The 6,526-nt window shown below is 43.4% G+C and overlaps 1 protein-coding gene across 2 annotated transcripts in view; it reads right to left on the reverse strand.

The window, feature by feature from the left end:
• SH3YL1 (SH3 and SYLF domain containing 1) overlaps positions 1-6,526 on the reverse strand; it is a 40,483-nt gene that overhangs the window by 32,838 nt on the left and 1,119 nt on the right. The window lies entirely within an intron of this gene.

Raw genomic sequence — 6,526 nt, forward strand, 5'->3', positions numbered from 1 at the left:
AGAACAGTGTTTACATTTTTAATATTGTGTGTGTGTGTGTGTGTGTGTGTGTGTGTGTGTGTGAGAGAGAGAGAGAGAGAGAGAGAGAGAGAGCACTCACGCATGTGTGAGCACAAGTTGGGTAAGGACAGAGAGCGGGAGAGAGAATCTTGAGCAGGTTCAAGGCCCAGTAAGGGGCCAGACACAGGGCTCCACCTCTCAACTGTGAGATCATGACCTGAGCTGAAATCAGGAGTCGGACATTTAACCGACCAGGCCACCCAGGCACTGCCAGTGTTTACATTTTTAAAGGCTGAAAAAATTAATAATAATATATATAATAATAATATTATATAATAATAATACACAATAATATTATTATGTGTGAAATATTATGTGTGAAAACACATTTTCAAAGATGTTACAGGTAAAAGTGCATCATAGTCAGCATAACAGTTGAACATTTGTGATTTATTTTCATGATAAGTAACACTAACTTCGAATCTCAAGTAGCAAAATGCTCTCCCATAAAGAGAATCACATTTGTCTCATCACAAGATTTGTATTACAAAAAAAAAAAAAAAAAAAACAACTTCTCAATTATTCTATTTTTGTTTTAATCAATTAAAAAATTGTGGTAGTTTGTTTTCTCTCTTATATGAGTGTCTACATATGTCCTCAATTTTGTTTCTTGGCCCACAAAGCCTAATAACATGTGCTATCTGGCCCCTTAAGGAAAAAGTGCCAACCTCTGACCTCTTGAAATACAACTCATTCTTCAAGACCAAGTTTAAAACACTGCTTCTAAGTGAAACCATTCTGCATACCCCTTCAAATGACTAACCCGTCACCAGGCTGATCTTGTGGGCATGCCATTTGAGCAGGGTTACAGTGTTTGCTCTGGATCAGCAGGGTAGCCTCCTATCTCCTGCTGTCCTGGAGGGACTGTCCCTTCCTGAGGTGGCAGGCAGAGCCTCTCCACTGTGGCTCACACAAACCAGTCCATGAGCTGAAGAGCACAGGAACACACCTGCCCCCACATCTGGTTCGGTGGCCTCACAAGGACTCAGCAGCCACCAAGGCTGTTAGCGCTTCCTTGATCCCCTGACGCCAAGACCCTCTTGTCCCCCTGGCCCCATCCTTTTCCATTTACACTCAGATCTCAGGTCCTGCAACTGTAAGCACCACTTATCTCTGACAATCTCCACGTTTTATCTACTCTTTAACCTTCCCCTAAATTCCAGACTCACGATATCAATTACTTTCTCCATCTTGGCATGAAGTGTCAAGTAAGCAGTTCAAATTATACAAAGCTGCCTGTGATGCCCTCCCTTCTCCTCACCTTCTCCCTGAGCCTTCTCTCCAGGCAGGCTTTATCTCTCCGGGAGCTCACACTCAAAACCTGGCCTAACTGTGACTTCTCTGTTACTCTCACAGCCACACCAATCCATTGGCACACCCTATCAGAATATAAACCTTCAACATATGCTCAAGATCTGATTATATCTCACTCCTCCCTACCAGCAGCCTGGCCCAAAGAATATAAATTCTTGTGTCTATTCAAAGTCTCCTGGTTGCTTTCTCTGTTCCTAGTCTTGAGCCCCTATGGTAATTTCTGCAAAAAAATGTTCCGTCTAAGTAATAGCTAAGATAGCAGTCCCCCACTGCTTACACCCCTCAAAGTTTTCCCATCATATTTAGTCTGCACCATGGCCCATATCACTGCTTTGTCTGTTAACCGTATATATCTGTCTGCATCCATATCTATTCTATTTATCTGTCAATCAATTATGTCTATCTGTCTGTATCTACCATCTGTTTGTCTGTCTGTCTGCCTACCTACCTACACACCCACCTATCTATCTGATCTTTCTTGTACATATCCTTCACTACAATGTGAGCCCTATGGGGTAAGCACATTGACTATTTTATTAACTGTAATATCTCCAGCACATGCCACAACGACATATAGCTAAGTGCCCAATAAATATGTGTTAAATGATAAAGTATTTGTGTGGCTTTTGGGAACTGAAGGTCAAATCCCTGTGAGGACTAGACACAGTTCACTTGCATACAAAATACAATGGGTTTAGAGGAAAATGTGCTAAGTAATAGCAAAATTTCCCTGCCTCTCAAGCTCTGTGGCATTTCCCAGACCTTATGAGAGAGGGGACCAGAGGGAAGCAAGGGACAGGTTGATGGTGTAGCACCCTAAAGCAGTCCTCTCCAGGTCCGTCCTCTCCAGGTCCTCTAAAGAACGGGGGGATGAGAAAAGAGAAGGAAACCCAAGGAGGGCTGACGCCACGAGACCAGTGGGCAGAGTGCCCCAGCTCTGTGCATGCGCAGGGCCGATGTGGCTCCCGCACCAAGGTCCTGCTGACCCAGAAGGTGTGGGCGGGCAGTTCTGCTCCTAGGAGGAAACTGGGCAATGCTCCAGCAGACTGGACTGTCAGAGCCTTTCGAATGCAGCAAGGGCCAGTGTAGCAGCGTCTTCAGGATTAGTAGTAACTGAACACCAAAAGCTAAATGAGTGGGCAGTGGTAGCCCAGACCTGGGGCCACTCTAAAACGTGACTGCCACCAGAGAGAACGAAGATAGCCACGCCTGGTAGAAAATGAAGGCTCGTGATACATGTTCCCATTTCGGCGCTCGAGTTTGTGATTTGAGGCTTACGCCCACCCAACTGGTTTTCTTCCCACTTCATGTTCTCACCTTTTCATTTTTCCAGCACTAAACTACAATCCTTCCAGGGCAGAAGCAGCATATGTCACTGACCTCTGCACCCTACAGTGCCTTGTTCATATGTCTCGATTCTCCATACAACTTACTGAAATCGATCGGTAACCTGTGGCAGAAATGTGTTCCTTCTGCTGCTGAACATCTATGTCTCTTATTTCAGAACCGTCACGGTTTGTCTGTTTCACTGATCCTGCACTGAGCAGGTGACCCAAGTCTGAAAGTCAGAACAAATCTCCGCCACATCAGAGCTTCAAACCAAAGCTGATCTGCTATCTGCATCTCACCAAGTGCTTGTGCGTAGCTGCACAACTCCCCTCTCCCAGGCGCTTCCATGTGGACCTGCTACAACATTTTATCACCAAAAGGGGAGAGCCTGAGAGCAAAGCCACACAGAAGGGCACTTGACCAGAGTTGCAGATAGAATCTGGGCTCTGCTGGCCCTGCTGGAGCCTAGGACTGGGCAACAGCTAAAGCCACAGCAGCTCTGGACTGTTCAGTCACTTGGACCAGTATGTTTTCCTTTTCTGCTAAGGCCAATTTGGATCAGATTTTCTGACACATGCAACTAAAACATAGTAAATAGTACATAAATCTTACCCCCAGAAGACTTTCTGCTGTGAACCCTATCAAGCAAAGCAGAATTAAACCAGTCAAATAAGCAAATTCCACAGTTGAGAGCTGCTATTGCAAACATCCTGCTGTGGGCAAAGGTCGCAGCCTTTTTTGTAAACACGGGAAGGGGGCTATCAGACTTGGGAATTCAGATGCAGTGTGGTCTGTGAGCCCTCGTAGCCATGAACCAGGGGTTGACAGGCCTGGTCTTGGTCAGGATGCCTTCGTGTTTGGCTGAACTATGGAAGACAATGGTTAATTTGTTTTAATAGCACAGATCCTATTAAATTGCTGATAAAATCATATTGCTTAGTCATAGTTAAATATAGTGAATTTCTCTGTCAGAGCCAACAAATAATAATAACAACTTAGATATAAATCTTAGTTCCTGTCCTCAGCATCAACTCATGGCTCACCCACTTTTCCTCTGCTGTGCCATAAGGTATAGAGAGAACATGGTCTGGTCAGAATGTTGGCCTTATTATACCACTAAAGGTATAACGATACAGGTCATTCGTTGCTAAAGAAGCCTTTCGACTGGACATGCACAAAAGTCTTGTCTCCTGAATCCCAAGCCAAAGCAAACTCTCCATGAATATTTGAGTTTTCTCCTAAGAGTGACTGGCTGCCACACCTCAAGCTAAGAAATTTAGATTAAAATGTTCTTGGAAAAGTGATTAAGGGGCACCTGGGTGGCTTGTTGGTTAAACGTCTGACTCTTGATTTCAGCTCAGGTGACAACCTCACAGTTCATGGGTTCAAGCCCCGAGTCGGGCTCCACACTGACAGCACAGCGTCTGCTTGGGATCTTCTCTCTCCCTCTCTCTGTCTCTGTCTCTGTCTCTGTTTCTCTCTCTGCCCCTCCTGTGCACATGCTCTTTCTAAATAAATAAGCTTTAAAAAAAGTGATTAAAATATTTGAAAATGTCTATACTAAGATAATTTTTTTTTTTTAATTAAGAGTTTCTAAGATACTGGGGAGAAAATGTTTACTTTGGAAACTTCAAAAGTTTGAAACAAGCTTAAGCTGTGGAAATAATTTCCATATTGATCATGGGCCATAAACTAGGGGCTGGATCCCTGCAAAACAGAATCCTGAGACCCCTGCTTAGAGTAACTTAGAAACTGACCACTTTTCACGATCTCGCGGTCCGTGAGTTCGAGCCCCGCGTCGGGCTCTGGGCTGACGGCTCGGAGCCTGGAGCCTGTTTCCGATTCTGTGTCTCCCTCTCTCTCTGACCCTCCCCCATTCATGCTCTGTCTCTCTCTGTCCCAAAAAATAAATAAAAAACGTTGAAAAAAAAAATTAAAAAAAAAAAAAAAAAAAAAAGAAACTGACCACTTTCAAGCATTTCCACCCCCGCCCTGGACTCAGGACAAGGGTTTCCCAACTTTCCTTCATATCAGCCAGCGTCCACTAAAATATTTTCTCCAATGGACTCTGGACTATGAAAGAGGTACCTATAGGAAAAGTTTACAAGTTTAGAAATGGTTTTCCAAATGTCCATTAATTAGATATTAACTAAATTATTAAGCCTTATAACTAACATGAAATAAAGGTTAATTCACTGAATTGATAAAACCCCAACCAAAATCAAAGTAAGTAGAAAGCTGCAAAGGAAATATATAGAATAAATTGATTAAATCTTTGCCAAAATTAAAAAAAAAAAAAAAAAAAACCTTCACGCAACCAAGTAATTTTTTAAAGGGCTTTGACATAATGACCTGAGCTTGGAAGCTTTGTTAGAACACTGTGGTCTTGAAAGCCACCGCCAGACAACTAAGGCCGGTCATTGTTTCTTCAACTGATTCTTATCTTTATGTGGCCTTGGTTTAATTTCTTCCTTTGACTCAAGGGACAAAACTTGTCAGTTCCAGAAATCAAAACCGGTCTCTCTGCTCACATCAGCAGCCTTGCAGTCCAAACTTTAAACCAAATTGAGCATTTGAACCCCGAACATTAGTGTACCCTAAGCTTCCTTTCTCCTCCCCAACCACAGGCTGCAGATGGGAGACAAAGGGTAGGGAGCGGTGAGCACTTAACCTTCAGCTTTAGGAAACCCTTGATGTACACTCACTTTTATCTTTTCTCAAACTAAAAAGTGATCCTCATCCAGAGCAGGACTACACATGCCACTCTGGTCTGATCATTTGGTGAAAAAAAATGGACTCTTCCCAAAATAGAAAATTCAGCGTGCTTAGGTTTTAAGTTGCATACGACGATGTCAAACAAGGCAATATGCAGAAGGCCTTCTGTGACCAGCAGTCATTCCAGCAACACAGCCAGCCCCATTTCCCTTGGACCCATACCAGCTTTCCTTTTGAAGCCCCACATCCTATTTCCAAAGAGTGAGAGCTCTCCTGAGAGTAAATGCTTCCTAAGTGGAATAAAAGCATCACATCATTCTTGATGAGGAAAGATTATTATTTTTTAATCTTACAAAAGATGAGGTTAGTATTTTCTCATTTTACAGAAACTTTTGTTTAATTAGAATGTCGGTAAGGGCGCCTGGGTGGCTAGGTTGGCTAAGCCTCCAGCTCTTGGTTTCTGCTCAAGTCATGATCTCATGGTTCATGAGTTTGAGCCCAGCATCATGTGGTTCGGGTCCTGCTTGGGATTCTCTCTCTCCCTCTCTCTCTCTGCCCCTCCTCCACTGGTGCACATACACACACGCTCTCTCTCAAAATAAATAAACTTAAAAAAATAAATAGGACGTTAGTAAACCAAACAACCAATTCTCCTTAATTTAAACAAGATCAACAGGATGGAAGCTATAACTTATTTGATTATTCTAACCTTCAACATAGTAATTTGCGGACACCTCAGAAGTAAGGCACTCCACAGGTGTTCCAAGAGCAGACCCACACAAGGAAGGAAAGGGCACCCGGAGACCTGTGATTTCTCCATTGTGCATGTAATACATATCTTCTAACTTATTATTAACTAGGCATCTCCCACATCTCAATAAAAACATTCCTGAGAACAAGAATGCAGGACGCGCATGTTCTGTAAGCAGAACAAAACCTGAAAACCTTCTCTCCTACCAGTAGAACTGTCTGGGCCCATCAGATTACTCCCTGGGGGCAAGGGACCCAGGTCTGTGTCATTCTTTCCAACTCAGCCCTTCTGGCAGCAGTGACAACACTGAAACATTTGTTGAAGTGAAACAGGTATGTTTCAGGCCAGCAGGTACAT

This window comes from Neofelis nebulosa, chromosome 9 (genome assembly GCF_028018385.1).
Source record: "Neofelis nebulosa isolate mNeoNeb1 chromosome 9, mNeoNeb1.pri, whole genome shotgun sequence".
NCBI classification, from domain to species: domain Eukaryota; kingdom Metazoa; phylum Chordata; class Mammalia; order Carnivora; family Felidae; genus Neofelis; species Neofelis nebulosa.